Below are 20,202 nucleotides of genomic sequence, written 5' to 3'. Positions count from 1 at the left end.
CATCCTTGCTGACGTGTTTCTGAAGTTACTCACGGCTGCAGCTTCTCCAGTGACCTGATGTATATTTCCCAGAATTCCTTAGCATCCTTGTTTCTGATTTCAGGAATGCTGCATCCTTTGTAAGCTTTGCAGTTTTACTTCCAATCCACTTATGCTGTGTCTGTTTTGCACTGTTGGGGGAGGGTGTGTTTTAAAACCACCCATAGTCAGTGTAGGATCGACTTCGGAAGATGTTGATTTAATGGATAGAGAGCTTTGCTACTTCTAAGCAGGGGAGAAACACTTGAGCGTGGGGGAGGGTTTCAAAACTGTCAATTCATGACTATTTTCATGTTATGATGACTTTTATATCACGGCACACCCTGGAAACTGTGGGAGGTTGGATAACCAGGCCTCCCATTGTGGCACAATTGTCATTCCCTGATGAAGAAGAGCTGTATACCTGACCTGTAGGTCCCCAGCAGGATCTTTTTCAGCATGTTTGCTCATGCTGGCCCCTGGGTTTTCCAGAATGGCTTTTCCATCGGTACCATTTGATCTTCTGCTTTCACATAATCAGTTCCTAATGACAGCCCAGACGTAGAAAAAGGGGGAAAGGATCTATCTTGCTTCCTTAGCCCTGTATCAGCACAATCTACTTTGACCATCTATAAAACTAGCCTGTATTGATTTTTTTTTCAATGACCTTCGTAATCTACTACTGGAAGATAGACACAGTTTGGGGACAACTAAAAATAGCCAAGAATGTGTGACTGTTCTGAATTCCAGCTGCAGAGTCCTGATTTCCAAATCATCACCGACCTTGATGCACTGAGTAATTTTACTTATCACTGGAGATACGTACGTAGTTGATCTATACTGAGAATAAAAATTAAAAGTTACAACTAACATCTACTGAGTACTATTCTAACGACCTGGCCTGCATGATCTCATTGAATCTTCGTAATATCCCCAGAGGTCAAGTGTGCTTCTGTTACAGATAAAGACACTGAGTCCCCATCCCTTAAAAGCCTGTGAACATTGGGTGATGAAGTAGAAATCCAGCAAGAGTATGGGGTGAATAAGGATGTTGCTCACTGAGGTATAAAGACATACCAGTATGGATCACCACTGTAGGGTGGTGGTGTTGGAAATTCAGGAATCTGGTGTTTTTGGAGCAAATGGAAAGAGTAATGATGGAGAGCCAGGTTTTTCCTTTGTTAAGTTCAGCGACATGCCCGTGAGCCAGGGACTCAATTAGAGTTTGACGAATGAAGCAGAGGTCCAACTGAGGTGGAACAAAGCGTGAGCCATACTCAGTGGCCTTGGCGATGCCTCCCTCCCCTAACAATGATACAGCAAACACATGCAAATGAATTACATCATGCAGCTGGCCATGGCCAGCTGCACTGGCGGGGAGAGGGTTTGAAAAGCTCAACAAGGGTTTGAGACCCAGACAAAAGATGTGTCTAAGAGGGAAGGAATCTCTGTTTAAAACATTGCATTTATAGGTATCACGGTTTCTGTTGTTAGTTTCACTGACTTGCTTTCACAGAATATGAGCAATCCAATTAGTCCCCTGTTGTCTTGTCTGCTCTACCAGGTGGCAGTGCTTCCTGCAAGGGTCTTGGTCTGGAAATGACAGAGCTTTTCCTGAGACCCTGTGGAAGGTGGCTGAGATTGGTTGGGACCCCAGTGGTTGAAATTAGCTCCCTTTGAAGTACCTCACCTGGAAGAGTCAGGCCCAGGAAAAGGGAAATTGGGAGTAGAACTAGAACAAAACATGGGCATTGAAATTGAGAATCCCAACATGATTGAGGTACAGAAGGAAAAGGAAGGAAGAAAACAAAAGCCCGATTTTCCATAACACCTAGAACAGTACTGGAAACTGATGAGGAGTTAAAGAACGTTTCTTGATTAATTTAAAATGGTTTGAATCTGAAAATTTTCCTAAGGAGACACTACATAAAATATATCTAATAAAGTAAATATCTGTATTTAACTTCTTACTCAGGTGTTGATGTAGATGTGAGACTTTGGATGCACGGTCTAGAAAATTGTATTCAAAACGTATTGTCTGGATCAACATGTCCTATGACTGCTTGTGAGGAGAATGGGACCCCCTGTCTCGATGGATGTCTCGCTAATGACTTCATTAGGTGTTTTGGTGTGACTGTATGGGTAGCAGTCAACTTTAAGTCATGTTGCTTTAATGTCAAAAAATAAATTTTACCCACTGATTTTATTTCACTTATTTGTATTACTATTATTTATTTATTTAATTATTTAATTTTCAATAAATTCAAAATATGCAGCAGGCAGAACAACCAGGAGATATGTTCTCTCCTCCCAACACAACTTAGGAAGTTGTATTAGGCCTTAAGCAATTTTAGATGTAATTTCCTTAATTTGTAAGCTGATAAGATTGTGCCAGGCAATCACTATGTTTCTAAGTACTTCTTAATTTTTTTAGAAAAGTTTTAGGTTCGCAGCAAAATTGGCAGGAATCTAGAGAGATTTCCTGTGTACCCCCTGCCGCCATACATGCCTAGCCTCCCCCATTACCTACATCCCCCACCGGAGTGGCACATTTTTTAACAACTGTTGAATCTACGTTGACACATCTTAAGTATCCAAAATCCATGGTTTTTATCTTACACTCTTGGTGTTGTATAATGACATGTATCCACAATTACAGGATCATACAGACTGTTTTCACTCCTTTATAAATCTTCTGTGCTCTGGCCACTCATCCCTCTCCCAGTACCTCACACACCTGGCAACCACTGAATTTTTTATAGTTCTGCCTTTTCATCATGTCAAATGGTTAGGATCACCCAGAATATGGACTTCCCGATTGGCTTCTTTCATTTAGTAATATGCATTTAAAGTTCCTCCACGTCCTCTGATGGCTTGAGAGCTCATTTGTTTTTAGTGCCGAATTATTTCCCATTATGTGAATGTACCCTAGCTTATTTATCCCTTCACCTACTGAAGGACATCTTCATGCCTTCCAAGTTTTGGAATTGTGAGTAAAGCTGCTATAAACATCCCCAAGCAGATTTTTGCGTGGACATTGTTTTCCACTTCTGTGGGTAAATATCAAGGAGCAGAATTGCTGGATCTCATGGTAAGAATATGCTTAGTTTTGTAACATACTGCCAAACTGTCTTCCAGTAGGGCTGTACTGTTTTGCATTCCCACCACCAGTGAATGAAAGTTCCTGTTGCTCCACATCCTTGCCAGCATTGGGTGTTGTCAGTGTTCTGGATTTAGGCCATTCTAGTAGGTGTGTGGAAGTATCTCATCATTATCTGAATGTCATTTTCCTGATACCGTATGATATGGGGCATTTTTTCATATGCTTACTTGCCATCTGTATATCTTCTTTGGTGAGATGTCTTTAAAGATCTTTGGTCCATTTTTTAATGGTTGTTTACTTTTTGTATTGTTGAGTTTCAAGAGTGCTTTGGCATTTTGGACAGCAGTGCTTTCTCAGATGTGTCTTACACAAATATTCTCTTCCAGTGTGGGACTTGTCTTATCATTCTGTGGGAACAGCCTTTCACAGAAGTATTTAATTTTAATGAAGTCCAGTTTATCAGTGATCTCTTTTATGGATTGTGCCTTTGGTGTCTTAGCTAAAAAGTATCACCATACCCAAGGTTATCTAGGTTTTCCTCTATGTTACCTTCCAAGAGTTTCATAGTTTTGCATTTTACATTCACTGTGATCCATCTTGAATTAATTTTTTAAAAGATTTTATTTATTTATTTGACAGAGAGAGATCACAAGTAGGCAGAGAGGCAGGCAAAGAGAGGGGGAAGCAGGCTCCCTGCTGAGCAGAGAGCCGATGTGGAGCTTTAACCCAGGACCCTGAGATCATGACCTGAATTGAAGGCAGAGGCTTAACTCACTGAGCCACCCAGGCGCCCCATCTTGAATTAATTTTTATGAAGGATAAGGTTTCTACATAGATTAGGTTTTTTGCATGTGGATGTCCAGTTTCTCCAGCACTGGTTGTTGAAAGGACTACCTTTTATTCATTGTATTCCCTTTCTTCTTTGTCAAAGATTAATTAACTGTATTCATGTGGACCTATTTCTGGGCTAACTATTCTGTTCTGTTGATCTATATATTCTCTTTGCCAGTACCATGCTATCATGATTACTATGGCTTAATAATAAGTCCTCAAGTCAGGTAATGTCAGTCCTCCCACTTTGTTCCTCTCTTTCAATATTGTGTTGGCTATTCTGGGTCTTTTGCCTCTCCATATAGATTTTAGTACTAGTTCATTAGTACCCACAAAATAACTTCTTGGAGTCTTGTTTGTAGTTGCATAGAATCTATAGATCAAGTTGGGAGGAACTGACATCTTGATAATATTGAGTCTTCCTATCCATAAATATGGACTATCTGTCCATTTATGTAGTTCTTTAATTTTGTTCATTAGTATTTTGTAGTTTTCCTTAGATATTGTACATACTTTATTAGATTTTAAATATTTTTTAAAATTTTATTTATTTGAGACAGTGAGCAAGCAAGAGAGCACAAGCAGGGGGAGGGGCAGAGGGAGAGGGAGAGGGAGAAGCAGACTCCCCACTGATCAGGGAACTTGATGTGGGACTCGATCCCAGGATCCTGGGATCATGACCTGAGCTGAAGGCAGCCACTTAAGTAACCAAGCCACCCAGGCACCCCATACTTTATTAGATTTATATCTAAGTATTTCATTTTAGGGGTGTTAATGTAAGTAATCCTGTCTTTTTAATTTCAAATTCCACTTGTTCGTTGCTGGTGCGTATGTAACATATTAACCTTATATCCTGCAGCCCTGCCACAACGGCTTATTCTAGGAGTTTTCTGTCAGTTCTTTCAGATTTCCTAAATGGACACAGTTTTCTTTCTTTCCAATCTGTGTAAATTTTTATTTCCCTCATCTAGTTGCATTAGGTAAGACTTGCAGAACAGTGTTGGAAAGTAGTGGTGAGGGAGGATATTGTTGCTTGATGCAGAGTTTTGTAAATATTATTAACTTGAGCAAGTTTCTTTCTATTCAGTAATTTTAAAAATAATAGTCTTCAGTGGTATTCACCAAGGAAAGGAAACACAAAAGAGAATAGTAGTAAGAAGAGGTAACGTAAAACATTTGGATGAGACTAGAGTTTGAACTTAAAATGATTCTCAGAAGAACTGGTCATTCTTACTGGTGGCTTCTCCCCCGCTTTGATTCCTGCCTGCTTTGTTGCCCTCCCCTGACCCTTGTCTGGTCAGCCTTGTTTGGTAAGTTCACTGCTGTCAAATCTCCATCTTTTTCTTACCTTCTCCAATTCTCTCTGTAAACTGTTTCAAACCATGAACCCTAAGGTTTTTGGAATAATGACTTTGATTTTATCATTCATGCCCTTCCCCAAAATGCAATTATGCCCTATATTTACTTTAACTATATTAAACTATGATTTGTTTTGTGGTAAGACTTTCTGTAATACTGGTACAGAAAATTTTGTATGCCTTCTGTGGCTAAACTAAAGTTAGCTTCTTACAAAAATAACCCTGTTTGGTTTCACTGCTTCATTCAGTGGACTTTTTATTCATTCAATAAATTCTTGAGTGCCTTCCATATGCCACAGTATGTGCTGAGCACTGTGGCTTATGGTGGACAAGACAAAGGACCTCATCAGGAAGGAGAGATACACGAGCAGATAATAGTATTAAGTTGCTATACGTACTGAATGTAATTTGCTCAGTAATTTTACACAGAGGAAAAGGCAGGGAGGTACTCTGAACTTGACGTCAGGTGCAGACTTGGACACTTCTTAGGAGTTACTTCCCAAGTCACCCCCAACGTAAGTCTTTGAAAGTATGTTTGTTTAAAGGGTAAACACAGTGAACTGGTCAAACAACAACAAACAGAAACTACTGTAGATATTCCAAAATAGGGCTTTGGTTACTTCATTGCTGGAAGAGCTGAAACACCAAACTATGCAAGATAGAGCTGTCCTGAGATCAGCAAAAGCAGAGAAGCCACCACCACTCCTTGGGCTGAAAGGGCAAACGAAGAAGGTCTGTTACCACCTTCCAGTTAGGATGACTGTGCCTTCTAGTGCAAGTGAGAGTGCAAATGGTGCTAATAGTGCCTGCCTTGTAGGAGCTGATGGCATGTAGGAGATACTGCCTGTACCAAGACAAGTGTGTGTGTGTGTGTGTGTGTGTGTGTGTGTGTGTGATATAGATATATATAGATAGACAGACACTTACCAAGTCGTCCTCTCTACCTCTAATCTTCTGCCCAAGCCCGCCCTTGCCCAGACCTACCAGGAAGCCAGGCAGCTGGCAAAGAGCTTAAGAAATACAGTTGTTTCCGAGAGAGTGGATCTGAGAATAAATAGGCAAATGAGTGTACTCTTCATTGGCAAATGAAAAGCCAGAGGTGGGGGTTTGGACATTTTGAGGTGGTCCCAAGAAGGGGGGGATATACACAGAGATAGTAGCATCAGCCCAAACCCCAGGACATGGAAGAGCACAGGATATGCACAGACTCTCATTTGGTGTTCTTAAAATTTCCAGTGTAAGCCAGTGGTTGGTCGGAGGCCCCCAGCGGGGTTGGGCCCTTATGACTATGGAGGAATGGGCCATCTGTCTCCTAAGCAGTGGGAAGACACTCAAACATTTTCAGTAAGCCATCTTTGTGTTTTAAATCACCGGATGGTTGGGTAGACACAGAGAATGATTTTGAAGAATAAAAGTGTACTAATATTTTGGCTTATATTTTTGTCCTTCTCTATGCATTCAAGTAAGAAACAAGGAGACAAAGCTGTAATAAGAAGGGGTCAGAAGGATGGAAAGGATAAAAACTTAATTGAAAGGATGAGTGAATGTCAGGTGAGGGAGAGAAAGGGACCAGGGGTAATACCCAAGTCTCTAACCTTAGCTGAGCAAAGGAGGATGGTATCCCAAGTCAGGTTGTTTGAGTCGGAGACCTGTGGGAAAGCCAAGGAGGGATATCAAAGAACAGGTGGCTGGCTATATGTGTAGGGGTCAGTCGTTGAGTGGGATGTGGACCAAGACTTTGGACACACAGGGAGCAAAATATTGGAGCTGTGAAGGAAAAAGAGAAAGAATGTCAGACAGGTCCATGGGATATTGGATTTAGTATTTAGGAGCTGATCTTGTTCTAAGGCATTTTTAGAGGAAAAAGCAGTGGAAAAAAAAAAAGCAGTAGAAACTCAAACATGGGGAGTTCCAAGTCAAAGAACGCGGGAAAGTGGCAAGTGTGAAAGTAGATGCCTCTTTTGAGAAGTTTGGACAAGAGGAGGGAAAAGTTGGGGTGGAATCCGAGCCAGGATGGGTCTTATGTGTAGTGTTGGTGGGACTTGAGGATGTGTCTGGTCAGGTGCCATACAGTCAGAGATGGGTTTTATCTTCAAAGAACTTAGTAGAGACAGAGACCCAGGGTCTCAGGGCTGGAGTTGGGCCTGGAGAAGGTCAGAGGAATTTTTTGCAGCTGCTTGCCAAGGAACTTAGCCCTATGCTGTGAAAACTGTGCATCCAGAAGTCCAGCCTTCAGCCATGAACTGATGTAGCCCCTTCCACTTACAAGCAGAAGGCACCTTCACAACTGTATTATTTTAGGACATAAATACTCAGAACACCCGTGGTTGTAGAGCACCTTCGGACTGGGTTCACAATCTCATTGACCCTGTGATCGCCCCATAGTTGTGTGTGTCAACAAAAATGTACGCATGCATACAAACCTAGCTGTATGCATTTGTATGCACTTGTACACTTAGACACACACACACACACACACACACACGGCTAGATATATTTCATTGTGTCTTGGAAACTCCTCATTGGGAGCCTGAGACTCAGAGCAGCTACGCCTCCACAAGCTCTCACAATCCATTCATGACTGAAGCCAGGCTTCTGGCCTCCAAGTTCTAGGGACAGCCTTTGTCATTCTCATAGCCTGGCCTGAAGAGTGTCAGATAGATACAGCCCCACTCCACACTACTCTCCGGTTGACTAGGCCTTTTCATCCCAGACAGCCGGGGGTCTCTCCTCTGGCACCTCTGGTGTTGAGGGGCTGAGCAACTCCCCTGTGCCCCAGAAAGCTGGTCCTCTTCTTACGTTGGTAGCTTGTCCACTGACAACCAGGCTTCTGTGTTCTCATGTCATGCCTTCCCCATATTCGGCCAACAGAGCCTTTCAACCTTGGGCTCTTCCTGTCCACATACAGCAAGGAACGGTGCCACCGGGGGCCTTACACTTGTGGACTTTTCATCAAGGCCTAGTTCTCAGATTCTCTCCTCTTTCCCTGCTCCCAAATTTCTTCGAGCCTTTAAATCCAGTATTTCTCCCCGTTCTGACTCAAGGCCCTGCCCACCCAGTGCTCTTTGGAACCACACTGCTGTTGGGGGATTCCTGATTTGGGGATGTCTCAGCAGGAACCAGCTGGAAGGTTACTCGGGATTATTGAAGCTAATAATACCTTGTAGGTTATGGGGAGGATTTCAGGAGAAAACTTGTGTGTGAAGGACCCAGCTCAGTGCCAGCCTTAATCAATCTTCTCTGCCTTTCCCCGCCCCAGTGGCCTGGAGCTCTTACCCACATTTCCCAGCACTTAACGCACTAATATAATTAGCAACATTAATGTATCTAAAAGGCAATTACCATTTAATTGCTCTGACCCCAGCCAGCCTGAAGTTCCATTCCACTCACTTCTAATTTGGAGCTAGGGGGTTTTAGTCCTACCGGGCTGGTCAGGAAATCACTGCCTTATAGAGAATTGAACAGAACTTCAGGCAGCCGTCGATTACAAGGCAAAAGATTTGGTAATCCTCTCCATTTTGCTCTATATAAAAATGCAAATATCAGTTTGCTCCTGGCCAGTGGACAAATCGGACAATTTCAAGCAGCAGCTTTCTGTGACTTAGTGAATTATGCTGCTTGGTTAGACCAGCCCCGGCTTTCCAGAAGGCGTGCCTTTCCCCATATGCGCTCTACGGATCTTCATTGAAATGAATTAGTGCTCTTGTATAGATTCAGACTTAGAATCAAGTTTCAGGCATCTTGTCTTAGAAGACATTTATTTATATTACATACTCAATTTAAAGGAATAAATGCCCTTCCCTCAGCCTGCAAAGTTTGTTTATCTTAGCGCTACTGTGAGAATCTAACGTCCAATTGAAGGCCGTGTGTTTTCTGTTTTTTGGGTTTTTTTTTGTCCTCCTCCGAACCAACATCGCCTAAAGTAACAGCAGTCTCTAATCAAGGGGAACCCGAAGTACTTTGAGACTTTTGAATCCCAGTCTTTAATATTAGAACTGCATATGTGTGTTTGAGGAAACCTAGATTGCCCTAAGCCACACGGAAAGCATTGACATCTGAACCGCTCCACATGTGATTGGGAGCTTAAGGAAAATCTAAATAACTCGAGCAGTTTGTGATTTGGAAAACAGCCTGGGCCATATAAATTTCTCCCCTTCTTTCTTTTTCTGTTAAATCTAACGCCAAAGTAAATGGAAGCCGTGGAGAACCTTTGAACTCCTCAGTTCTCCAGTGACCTCAGTGAGGCTGAATTGGCAGAAGCAGTGATGCATTTCCAAAGGAAGACTTTTTTCCCTTCCCTCCTTGAAATGCACACGTGACCATTACCTCCCCAGGTGGAAGATGCAGGTTTACAGCCGGCCCTCCCCAGCCCTGCGCTGCACTGGCCCCGTGCTGCCTCTGTGAAATGGGCTTTGCACAGTCAGGAGCTCCTTGCTGCAGCCATTGGGGCGCCCTGGACTTGGCCCCCGGGCTTCTTAGCACCACTGCCTCACAATTCAGGCAGTTTTTCCCCCTTGCTTCCCTTTTGGAAAGAGCTGTGGGAAGCAAGAGGTCTGGAACATATCCACCTGTTGCTGCCAGTTTCAGCAAGCGCTTCGCTTGTCCCAGCTCCCCTTTCCTTTTTTATGAACTGGAGAATGAAAAAAAAAAAAAATAGCCATGCCCACGAGAGTCCCTTTCTCTGAATGTCTTATTCTTGTCCTTGTGACCAGTTTATCTTGTATGGTGTGTTATTTATGCATGATTAATAATTACCTATAAAATACGTCTTAGGACAAATGACCTCACATATTTAATGTGTGTATGTATATGTAATACAGTATATATATTCTGTTGTATTACATATATTACATATATATTCATATATATTCTGTTATATTACATATATATATATATATATATATAAACTACATATTACACATGACTAGACCATTTTTTGCCTCTCAAAGGCAGGGACAGTGGCAATGGACATTCTCAGCCATGTGATTTTTCTGTCTTAGGAAGGCATCTCTTCAGCCCTTCTGTGCCATTGGTAAAGAAGAGTACTATCCATCCATCTAGACGATATTCACCAAAATTGTTTACTCTCCCCCCCCCTTTTTTTTTTTGACAGACAGATCACAAGTAGGCAGAGAGGCAGGTAGAGAGACAGGAGGAAGCAGGCTCCCTGCTGAGCAGAGAGCCTGATGCGGGGCTCAATCCCAGGACGCTAGATCATGACCTGAGCTGAAGGCAGAGGCTTTAACCCACTGAGCCACCCAGGCACCCCTACTCCCCTTATATTTTAATGTATGCTGTTTTCTAGTATGGAAATAACCCTGAAGGGGAGAAAAAAATGACACGTTTTACACTTTCGCTCTAACGCAAAGGAATGTATTGCATGTTTGCTAATCCTTTGAAAACCAAAAAATGTTTATGTAAGTCTTTATTTTGGGGGGCTGTGGAGGTTTATAAAACATTTTTTTACCCTGAGCCCTCAGCTCTGAAAAGTCAGTGTTATTGGCCATCAGTTGTTACTATTTGGGCATACTTGAGAAATGGCGTCATATAGACAGTTTCTTAGTGTATTATCCCCAGATCAAATCTCAAATTATGATTATAGTCTCATGACTATATTTTGTCTGCTGTTTAGGGCGGTTCTTCCTTGCTCTCCAAATTCATTCCAGGTGGTCATTGTACCTCTTTAAACACAAATAAGGAGTACGGGGGGCTCACTAGTGCTGGAGAGAGCCTTTCTCTGTTCCAGTCAGGCAGCAGGGACCAGTGTGCAGAATATTTCAAGATCTTTATGGATCTGGAAGTCTGAGTGCCTGAAATGTGTACCCTTGGAGGAGGGAAAACCATTGCCTCTAAAAATCTGCATGACTTATATTATAAACCTGAGGAAACTCTTCTCTAAAGGATTTGCTTAGAGGCGCTCCATGGTGGGAGTGTCTATGGTAAAGCCTTTGGGGAAGATAGAGAATAGTCCACGGAAAATCCATAGTCTGACAGCACGTGTGAAGATAGTGACTGAGAGCCAGTGCTTTGGGAACCTTTCATACGTGGCGTTGATTCCTGTCTCCATTACTCAGTAGCTTTGAGCAATTTATTTCTAGACTGGTCCTCTATTTACTCAGTAAAACAAGAATTTTAGGTTTTAAATAAGATTCAGTTTATAAAGGAACACACCAACGTGGTGTCTGGCTCAAATTGGTGTCAGAGAAATGTTAGTGGATGTGAGCCTTGTGATTGTGTCATTACTGTTATTTTTACCAGTGTTATTATTACTAGCATCATAAGAAACTCAGGGGCGCTGTTTGACAGAGTGTAAATAATGCTGAGTTAATGGATATGCTTCAGGGAGGAAAAATGTGGTGTGAGGATTCTGAGGTGGCTCTATCTGTCTTCAGAACCAATTAGGGATAAGGGGGTTAATAGGAAGGGTCAGCTCCCCAAACACCACTCTTCTCCCACCCATCCCCTGGAAGCTTTCTTCCCCTGGAAGCATGCTGCCATAAACCTTTTACACATATCCTTACTGAAGGCATTTGGTGAGTACCAAATACCAATCTAATCCTTAGATAGATAATCTGCCCACCTCTTATCTCCCGGATCTGGATTTTTTGCTCAGGCCAGTGTTGTTCTAGTATAGTCCTGTCCCCTAATCGAAAGCCCTGATTTGTAGCATTTGATCATTTGTGTGGTGTCAGTACTCGCAGCATACCCAATGTCAAGCTCCCAGCATGAAGCTGGTTGTGCGTGGTTGCTCAAGTGAGGGCAGGCTCAAGTGGGCCCCGTAAACCACTGAGGCAGACTGAAGCATGAGCTGGGACCATAGGGAATGGGATGCTTGGCAGCAGAATGTAGAAGTGGAGGGAAAGTAGTTTGTCCCCAGCACAGAGCATTACTACATGCGTAGCCAACAGAATTCATCCAGGAATGAATTAATGGCTGATTTCTTGAGTGACGTGTTCCAGCGTTATTCTTCTGTCCTTGCTCTTTTACTCTCCAGACATTCCTAGGACAGAAGTCTTTTCCAGACTTCTGTGCACTGGGGGATGGGGAAGTGGATGGGTCCACTTAATCGCTTCCCAACGGTCAGCAATTGTTGGGAAATTTGGTCATGGACATAATGCCCATGTTTATGAAAGTGTCCTCCTCGTGTCCTCTCTTCTGCCCTCCTTTTTCTCCTCCCTTCCTTCCTTCTTCCCTTCTTTATTACCTTCCCTACTGTAATTGAGAATATTTCCTAACATCTCCTTCATTATGTCAACAATGCCATGAGATCTTCAGGATAGATAATAGTATTCCCGCTTTGTAAAAATGGTAGAGGTACTAGAAAACTGCCATACCTCATGAAGCTTCCTTGTTACCATCACTGGTCATTGGTCATTTTGTTATTCGGAAATCCTATTATTCAGATACCTCATTCCTTTGATTTTTTTTTTCGCATGAGCAGAGACAGTCATTTCAACCACTGGCCACCTTTCCTTTGCAGTCCCACGTTTAATGTCATTTTCTCCCCTATGGTTGTCAAAAACTGTACCACAGGCTATGTAGGAAATTGCATTATGGTGGCTATAAATAGATTTCCAAGAATCTTTAATTAAGGACACCTGGAACTTTCTCATAGCACTTAAGTCCCCAGAGATGATAAAACAGACTCCCCTTGGAAAACTGTTCTGTTTTCCGCCGCCCATCATCGCTGGAGCCAGTGGGATGCTATCACAGACACCTCATAACTGTTAGGATGATCAGAGTTGATGTTCTGCCACCAACCAGCTTTGCCAGCCCAGTGGACTAAAAAGCCCAGGTCTCTTCACTAAGACGTTTTCCAAACACCTAATGACTTAAGAGAAGACATCCATGATAACCAGTTGGTCACTGACCATGAAGCCATCTGCCGACGTGCTTGAGATCGTTGCTTGCACCCTCCTAATCCTCGTGAGTGTGGTTGGAAACGTGTGTTTATTTTATTCCACAAGGAAGTGTACCGCCAGGCGTTTACAGACGTCCTTCCTCCTGATTTTCAGCCTTGTATTTGTCCGCCTCCTGAAAAACTTGGTGGTGAATGTCCTGAAAATTATTTATTCTTCCGGTTTCATGTTGGATTCTGCAGGCTGCAAAGTAGTGCACTTCACAGCTTCCCTGACAACCTCGCTGGCCATCTGGTTCGTGTTGCACTTTGCCTTGTTCTACCACCAGAAGCTTTACCACGCTGTCCACCCCTTGAGTGAGGCACCCAACCCCAATCATCCGAAACGTTCTTGGAAGATGCTGTGTGCCCTTGGGGGGTCTGGGTTGGCGGTGTACCTCCCGGTTTTACTGTACGCTAGAAAATCAGAGCACCACAGTGCAGGAAATGATACAGACCCCTTGTCTCCTAATAGGATTTACGTGGATTGTCTAATTGACTATGGAAACCGGCAGGTAGAGTTTTACTATGGGAAAATATTTTTAGCTCTGACTGATATCCTTCCTTTAGCCACCTTAGTCTTTGTCTGTTTTTGGATGTCTGTTCTCCTTTTGGAAAGAAAGAAAATGACATATGGCGACATCTGGATGGGAGATGATGATTCAGAAGTTGAAATCCTTAGAGGGGCGAAGTTCAGTATTTTATTAATGTGGCTGATCACTCCACTTTGGATTTCTCACTTTATCTTAGTCTGTTTCTTAAAAGACTTGGCAGCCTGTGTCTTTTTCCCAGCTGTTCTCACAGCTCTCTCTTCAGGCTTCTCAGCTCTGAGTCCTTTCCTGCTCATTTTGGTGCACTACAGAATGAAGTTCATATCCTTCTGTGGTCCCAGAGAGGAAAGACCCACACCTCCACCTGGAGAGGTTATTCTTTCTCCCTATGCTTAGTGGCAAGGACTCAGTTTCTTTCTTTTTTTTTTTAATTACTTTTTTTTTGTTTATTCCAGTATAGGTAACATACAGTGTTCTATTAGTTTCAGGTGTATGATAGCTTGGTCCGGCAGGTCCATACATCACCCTGCGCTCATCACAACAAGTGTGCTCCTTAATCCCCATCATCTGTTACAACCATCACCTCCCACTCGCTCTGCTCTGGTAACCGTCATTTTCAAGAACTTGCTTTTCATCCCTGGGAAATGGGCCCTGGCCTGGGAAGGTGCAGCTGAGGCTTCCCTAGCCGTCATCACTAGACAGTTTTTGCAAAGGGGCTCGAAGATCCCCTCCTATCTGAAAGCAGAGCTCTGGGGGAAATGGCAAGAAAGTAACGTGAACACAAAGTTTTTAAAAGCTAAAGAACAGTCATCAGGACATTTGTCATTGGGGACAAGACCGAGATTTTGAATGTAGAAATTCCAAAGTGAGCGAGCAAGAGTCACAGTCTGGAAATAAACTCTACTTAACAAATAATAAGTATTTACCCTCGGCCAGGTATTGCTTTAGAAAAACAGGGTATCGTTGAAGCTAAGGCTAATACTTCCTCGCTGAATTGCCATTGGTACTTGACACTAATCTTGCGTTTCCATCATATGTTTTTCTTAACATGCTTTGCCACGTGTTGAAAATCATTCGTGAAGTATGCAGTGTTCAATTTTTGCACTATTAGTCATAGTACCTCATCTAAGTGGGAAGCAGATTGCATTCATTTTCCTTTAAGAGTCTTCAGTAAATTAGGGGTAGATGAAAGCATTGGATCAAAGAATTAGTGCTTGCTTAATCATCCTCTGAGTGTATGCATCGATGTGCAAATATTTGGTTACTGAGCTAGGCTTGCTTAATTATCTACAAATCAGACTATCTTCTTCTTCAGAAAAAAGAGTCACTCACTTTATAGAGAGTTTATTTCCTCTTTTGGTTATTAAGGCAGTACATTTTAATTGGAGGGATTGATGAAATCTCCATAGTAATCTGATTTCTGGATTTGGATTCAATAAAAATAAGCACTTTATAACCACAATTAATTAAAAATACATGGCCAGTGGGATGCCTGGGTGGTTCAGTTGGTTGAGCATCTGCCTTCGGCTCAGGTCATGAACCCAGGGTCCTGGAGTTGAGCCCCACTTCAGGCTCCCTGCTCAGTGCAGGGGCAGGGGGGCTGCTTCTCCCTCTCCCTCTACCCCTCCTCCCTGCTTAGCTTCTCTTTCTCTCTCTCAAATAAATAAATAAATAAAATCTTTAAAAAAAAAAAAACAAACAAACATGGCCAGGATTTTATTTTTCATAGGGAGCCAGTATAGCCATTTGGACTTCTTCAGATTCAGGGAGTATTTTAGATATCTTATGATGTGCACATGTTGTATAAGCATTGGAATTTATGCTAATTCTCATTAGATGCTTATATTTTTTTCTTTCATTTTCCTTCTTTATTAGTAGACATGGGGTTTATTATACTGTAGTTCTTGTGACTGGATATCCCTGTATTGAGATTCTTGCTCTGTAAAGGCTGCATCTAAAATTATAAACCTGGATCTCATTAACAGGAGAAACTGAGAACATCTTTGTTGCCATGAAGCGCTATGAAGAAAAGAAATTTTAAAGTAACCAAGGCCTAAATTTTGTAGGGTTTTGTAGGCGGGCGTCTGTCCCTTGTATAGCACTGGGAATTAAAACAGACACACACACACACACACAGAGAGAGACTTAAGGTCTTCTAGTTTTCTGGGTGGTCTTCATGGGAAACGCTCAGTGGAGTCCACGGAGGCAGTTTAATTAGAAGGGCACTAGGCATGGATCCTGTATAATGAAGTTAACATCTGTGGACATGGAGGATGTGGGGAAGAGGTCACCATCTTTTAATTAAGTGCAGATGTAGCTGGGGCTGGGATGAGCTATCGATCTTAGGTAGCAGCTCTCAAGTGCAGTTCTGGGACCAACACAATCAGCATCACCTGGGAACTTGTGAGAAATGAAAATTCCCAGGCCCCCACCCAAGCATATTGAATCAGAAACCCTTGGGGTTGGACCCAGCAATCTGCTTTAATAAATTTCCTGGGGGATTCTTCTGTGGACTGAACTTGGAGAACACTGGTTTAAGGCTGCTCAGGAGTTCAATCTTTACAAATCCTGGGAGGGAGGAGAACTCAGCCAAGATGGCCGACTCCTGATAGAGTCTTGAACACTCTCCGTGCATGTTGCTGTTATGTCTACTTCCGTCTAAAAAGGAGTCGAGATTGTCATCTGTGTTCCATCCACCCTCAATAATAATTGCCAAGCAAATCCACTGCAGAAATCAAACAATCTTTGCAAAATCAGAAGTAAAGCATGACCACTTCAGGTGCGCCAAAAATTTGGAACTTGGATTTGGATAGTTTCCTATACATAACAGAGTAAGGGATCCAGTTCCAAAATTATTCCATAGTTCCTTTCCAGAAGCCAGTGGAAGACACAACTGGCTAATGTCCAGGTTCAACTTCCCAGTGCTAGAAATGTTTCCTTTTTCTTCCCAGATAATTTCTTTTTGTTTGGGCCTCATTAGGTCATAGTTTTGTCCTTGTAGAATTGATAAGTTTTTATCTACAACAGAGAGTAAATCATATTCTCACTGAATGAACAACATCACAGTTCTCTTTTAAAAATTAATTCTCTTTAATTCTCTTGCTGTCTCTCAATCTCCGTATTTCCTTCACATTCCTTGTGGGATCCAGGTGGTAGATGAGACAGGTTGAGGGAAGTTTGACAGAGATTGTCATGGCAGCACTGAGGTGAGAGGTCCAGATGGGTCAAGACTGTCCTGAGGTCCTGCCCCGGTTTTAGGGGTGTTCCCACTACCATCTCACACCACACAGAATCTTTGTGTTAGGAGGCTGTCTCTTCCTCCTTACAAATATGGAAGTCCCATCTTTTACCCTCGAAGGATCCCTCCAAACTTCTAGATGAACAATTTCTTGTTGGCGTGGTTGTGATCTCATAAAACAGCCTGTTCCATTAAGCCCATTCCAGTTACCATTAGGAGGAAGTCTGCTGAGATAGGTGTCCCCAAAACTTCCTCTAAGATCAACCCTTGGGATTAAATCTTGTCTTTACATGGTGGCTTTTGGTGTATGTCATAGAGGGAGAGGAGATTCTCTTCTCCACCTTAGATGCTTCCTTGGCTGTGCCACATGAGACAGGCTTTCCAAACCCAGCTGTCCTGACTTCCTTATTCTGTCTTGGTACATAACAGTTTGCCTCTGATCTTCATAAGAAGGGACATCCAGGGGGCACCTGGGTGGCTCAGTATGTTAAAGCCTCTGCCTTCGGCTCAGGTCGTGATCTCAGGGTCCTGGGATCGAGCCCCGCATCAGGCTCTCTGTTCAGCGGGGAACCTGCTTCCCCCTGTCCCTCTGCCTGCCTCTCTGCCTACTTGTGATTTCTGTCTGTCAAATAAATAAATAAATAAATCTTTAAAAAAAAAAAAAAGAAAGAAACAGCTAAAAAAAAAAAGAAGGGACATCCAGAACCAAACACAGTATAATATTTTCGTGTTTAGGGGTGTATCTCTACTCTTTTCTGTTACACATTCTCTTGTCTTGTGAAGCTCCTCTAAGTATGGTTCTTTTTCTTCCTCTTTCCAGTAAGATTTTCAAATAATAAATTTATTTTAAATCTCTCTCTCTCTCTCTCTCTCACACACACACACACCACAATTTAAAAGTACCTCTTCCTCTAGGCTTAACCACTGAAGTCTTTTCAAGCTCTAAAACCTTTGGAAGTTGGTTCATGGTCAGCATTTAGATTTTAGAAATAATGAAGTGACCTGCAAATCATTTGCAAGAATTTTACACTATAAGCAAGAGCTCTAAACTACCAAAAGACCAACCTTTGTAGGGATTTGTCAGAGCAGTGCTGATCTCCAGAATGAGGTTTTCCAACAGAGGGCTGTGTTACTTGCCTTTTTAATAAGACATCAGAAAAGACGTTCATCATTGTTTTCTTTGAGGTTGAAGTCAAAATATTAAACCAAAACACTGTGGAACATAATGTTTTATGGACCAGTTCAGGGGCCTCTTTGGGTAAGGAATGTTAGGTGCACAAAGATCCATATACTCTTTTTCTGTTGAGATTCTGCTGGGTAGGGGAAAAAGTCGTTTTCTTGGCATTACAGTTTGTAAGCCCCTAAAGCGATACAATGAAGGATTAGGGATGTCTATGGAATTCTGACCCAGATGGTTCAAAGGCATACCCATGTTTCAGAACGATCTGGAGGGCAAACCAGTAGAGTCCCAGAATTAGTGGGAAGTGGCTTGTCTGAGCTGCTTTTCTCCTACTTAGTGGTACTTAATTTGGGCCAAAACATTCCTGTGTTTCCCATCTGTGAAATAGAAAGGAAATGACTACAATTCATGATACACACACTCTACCTCTTCACAGAGTTGTAATAAAGTCCGATAAAAAAAATTAAAGGTGACTTGAAAAAAGTCAAATGTCTGATACAGGCAAAGTATTACTCTGACCCCTGCAGTTTGGGGCAAGCTGGAATAAGGGAGAAAAGCAAACTTAACATCAAAAACCCTGGCTGTGTGTCTGTGAGGCAATTAGAGAACCTCTCTGAGCTTCAATTTCTTTATCTCCACCAAAGAAATTCTGAAGAAATTATAAAGGCTTTCAGAGCCTTTGTGAAACATAAATGGGAGAGGGTATGTAGAAACACTTAGACCCTGGGTATAAAGTTTGTTCCAGATCGGGCACCAGACCCAGACCCCAGTATAGAGCTTTGCCTTACCACCATTCCTGTGGGCAGTCACAAAGGAAGAGCAACACTCCTTCCCTGGGAGCTGGAGCAGCGTCAATATGTTGTCTCTTGTTTGATAGCAAACATTTACTTGTGTTTTCTCCAACCAAGCTGGAAAATGTGATATTCCAAGAAAATGTGCTGTGTTTACACTCTGGCTTTGGAAATAATCCTCCGACCACCCCAGCTTACCACTCTGGCCTTCACCCTCCAAGACTCCTTCTTTGGAGCAAAGGTACGAAATCAATGTGATCCGTCTTTCTGAAAGTTCTGTTTGAGCATTTTCAGCCTTTGCCCATGCTGCCACCACTGCCTGGGACACCTCCTCCAGCCCTCCAGCTCCCCTCACCGCTCACACCCTTGTCCCTCAGCGTTCAGCTTAGACCTGACATGTCCCAGACAGACTGCCTCACCTCCAAGGTCTGGGTTGGGTGTCTCAGGCTTCTGTGGGTTCATTTCTCGTAGTGAGAACCACATTTTACTGTAATGGCTTGTGTTCTTATCTCTGTCCCTTTGTACCATAGGCCCCACACCGGTGTGGAGAATGTGCTCGCAGAGAGAGTCCTTACATGAAGATAGAGATGAAATCCCCAGAGCTCGTGCTTTCCGCCTTACCCCGTGTGTGTACTTCTTGGCTCCCCTTCAGTTGCCTCTTGCCAGTAGAAATGTCTTGCCTCTATCATTTTTCTGCTTCAGGACCAGGCATTTAGTGACTGCCGTGTTTCTGGCCACTGCTGAATCAAAGAGTAAAAGAAACCGAATCCAATATTTGGAATGAGTTGCTTCCTTGCCAGCCAAGCTACTGAGCCAAATGGGGACGACATTTCATATATTTCACTTTTTTCCACCCGTGCTTTCCAGTACTTAGTTGGTGATTTTTTGGGGGGAGAGGGGGAAGCTCTTGTTATACTAAAGGAAGCAAGTCCAGTATCTGTGTATAAGCTTGCAGACTGAACATGTATCCCAGTACGGATTTGGCTCTTTGTGTTTTGTGTGTGTGTGTGTGTGTGTGTGTACATGTGTGCGTGTGTGCATGCACGCAGGACTATAGGCTGCTGTGTTTTCCCAAGTACCGGTGAATTAAAGAGCAAAGAAAGAAGCTGTAACGCACATCGATAGAGATTACCTCATCACTTCGAGTCCTCGGCTCATTTATTTTGACAAGCCCAACTTCGGTTTAATCACCAGGCCTTCGTAGTCGACCGGTAAACGGAGCAATAGTGACTTTG

General features: G+C 42.7%; 1 protein-coding gene across 8 annotated transcripts in view; it reads left to right on the top strand.

The window, feature by feature from the left end:
- Positions 1 to 20,202, top strand: part of SNCAIP (synuclein alpha interacting protein) — a 159,204-nt gene that overhangs the window by 52,787 nt on the left and 86,215 nt on the right. The window contains exon 1 of one of the 8 annotated variants that reach the window (XM_047731138.1): positions 19,112 to 19,208. The exons of the other annotated variants lie outside the window; for them this stretch is intronic. The gene's annotated coding sequence lies outside the window, so the exon portion shown is untranslated. Of the gene's footprint in view, positions 1 to 19,111; positions 19,209 to 20,202 lie in introns of those variants that run through there. 8 annotated transcript variants of the gene reach the window in all.

This window comes from Lutra lutra, chromosome 5 (assembly GCF_902655055.1).
Source record: "Lutra lutra chromosome 5, mLutLut1.2, whole genome shotgun sequence".
Lineage (NCBI taxonomy): Eukaryota > Metazoa > Chordata > Mammalia > Carnivora > Mustelidae > Lutra > Lutra lutra.
This window is presented reverse-complemented; position numbering and strand designations above follow the sequence as displayed.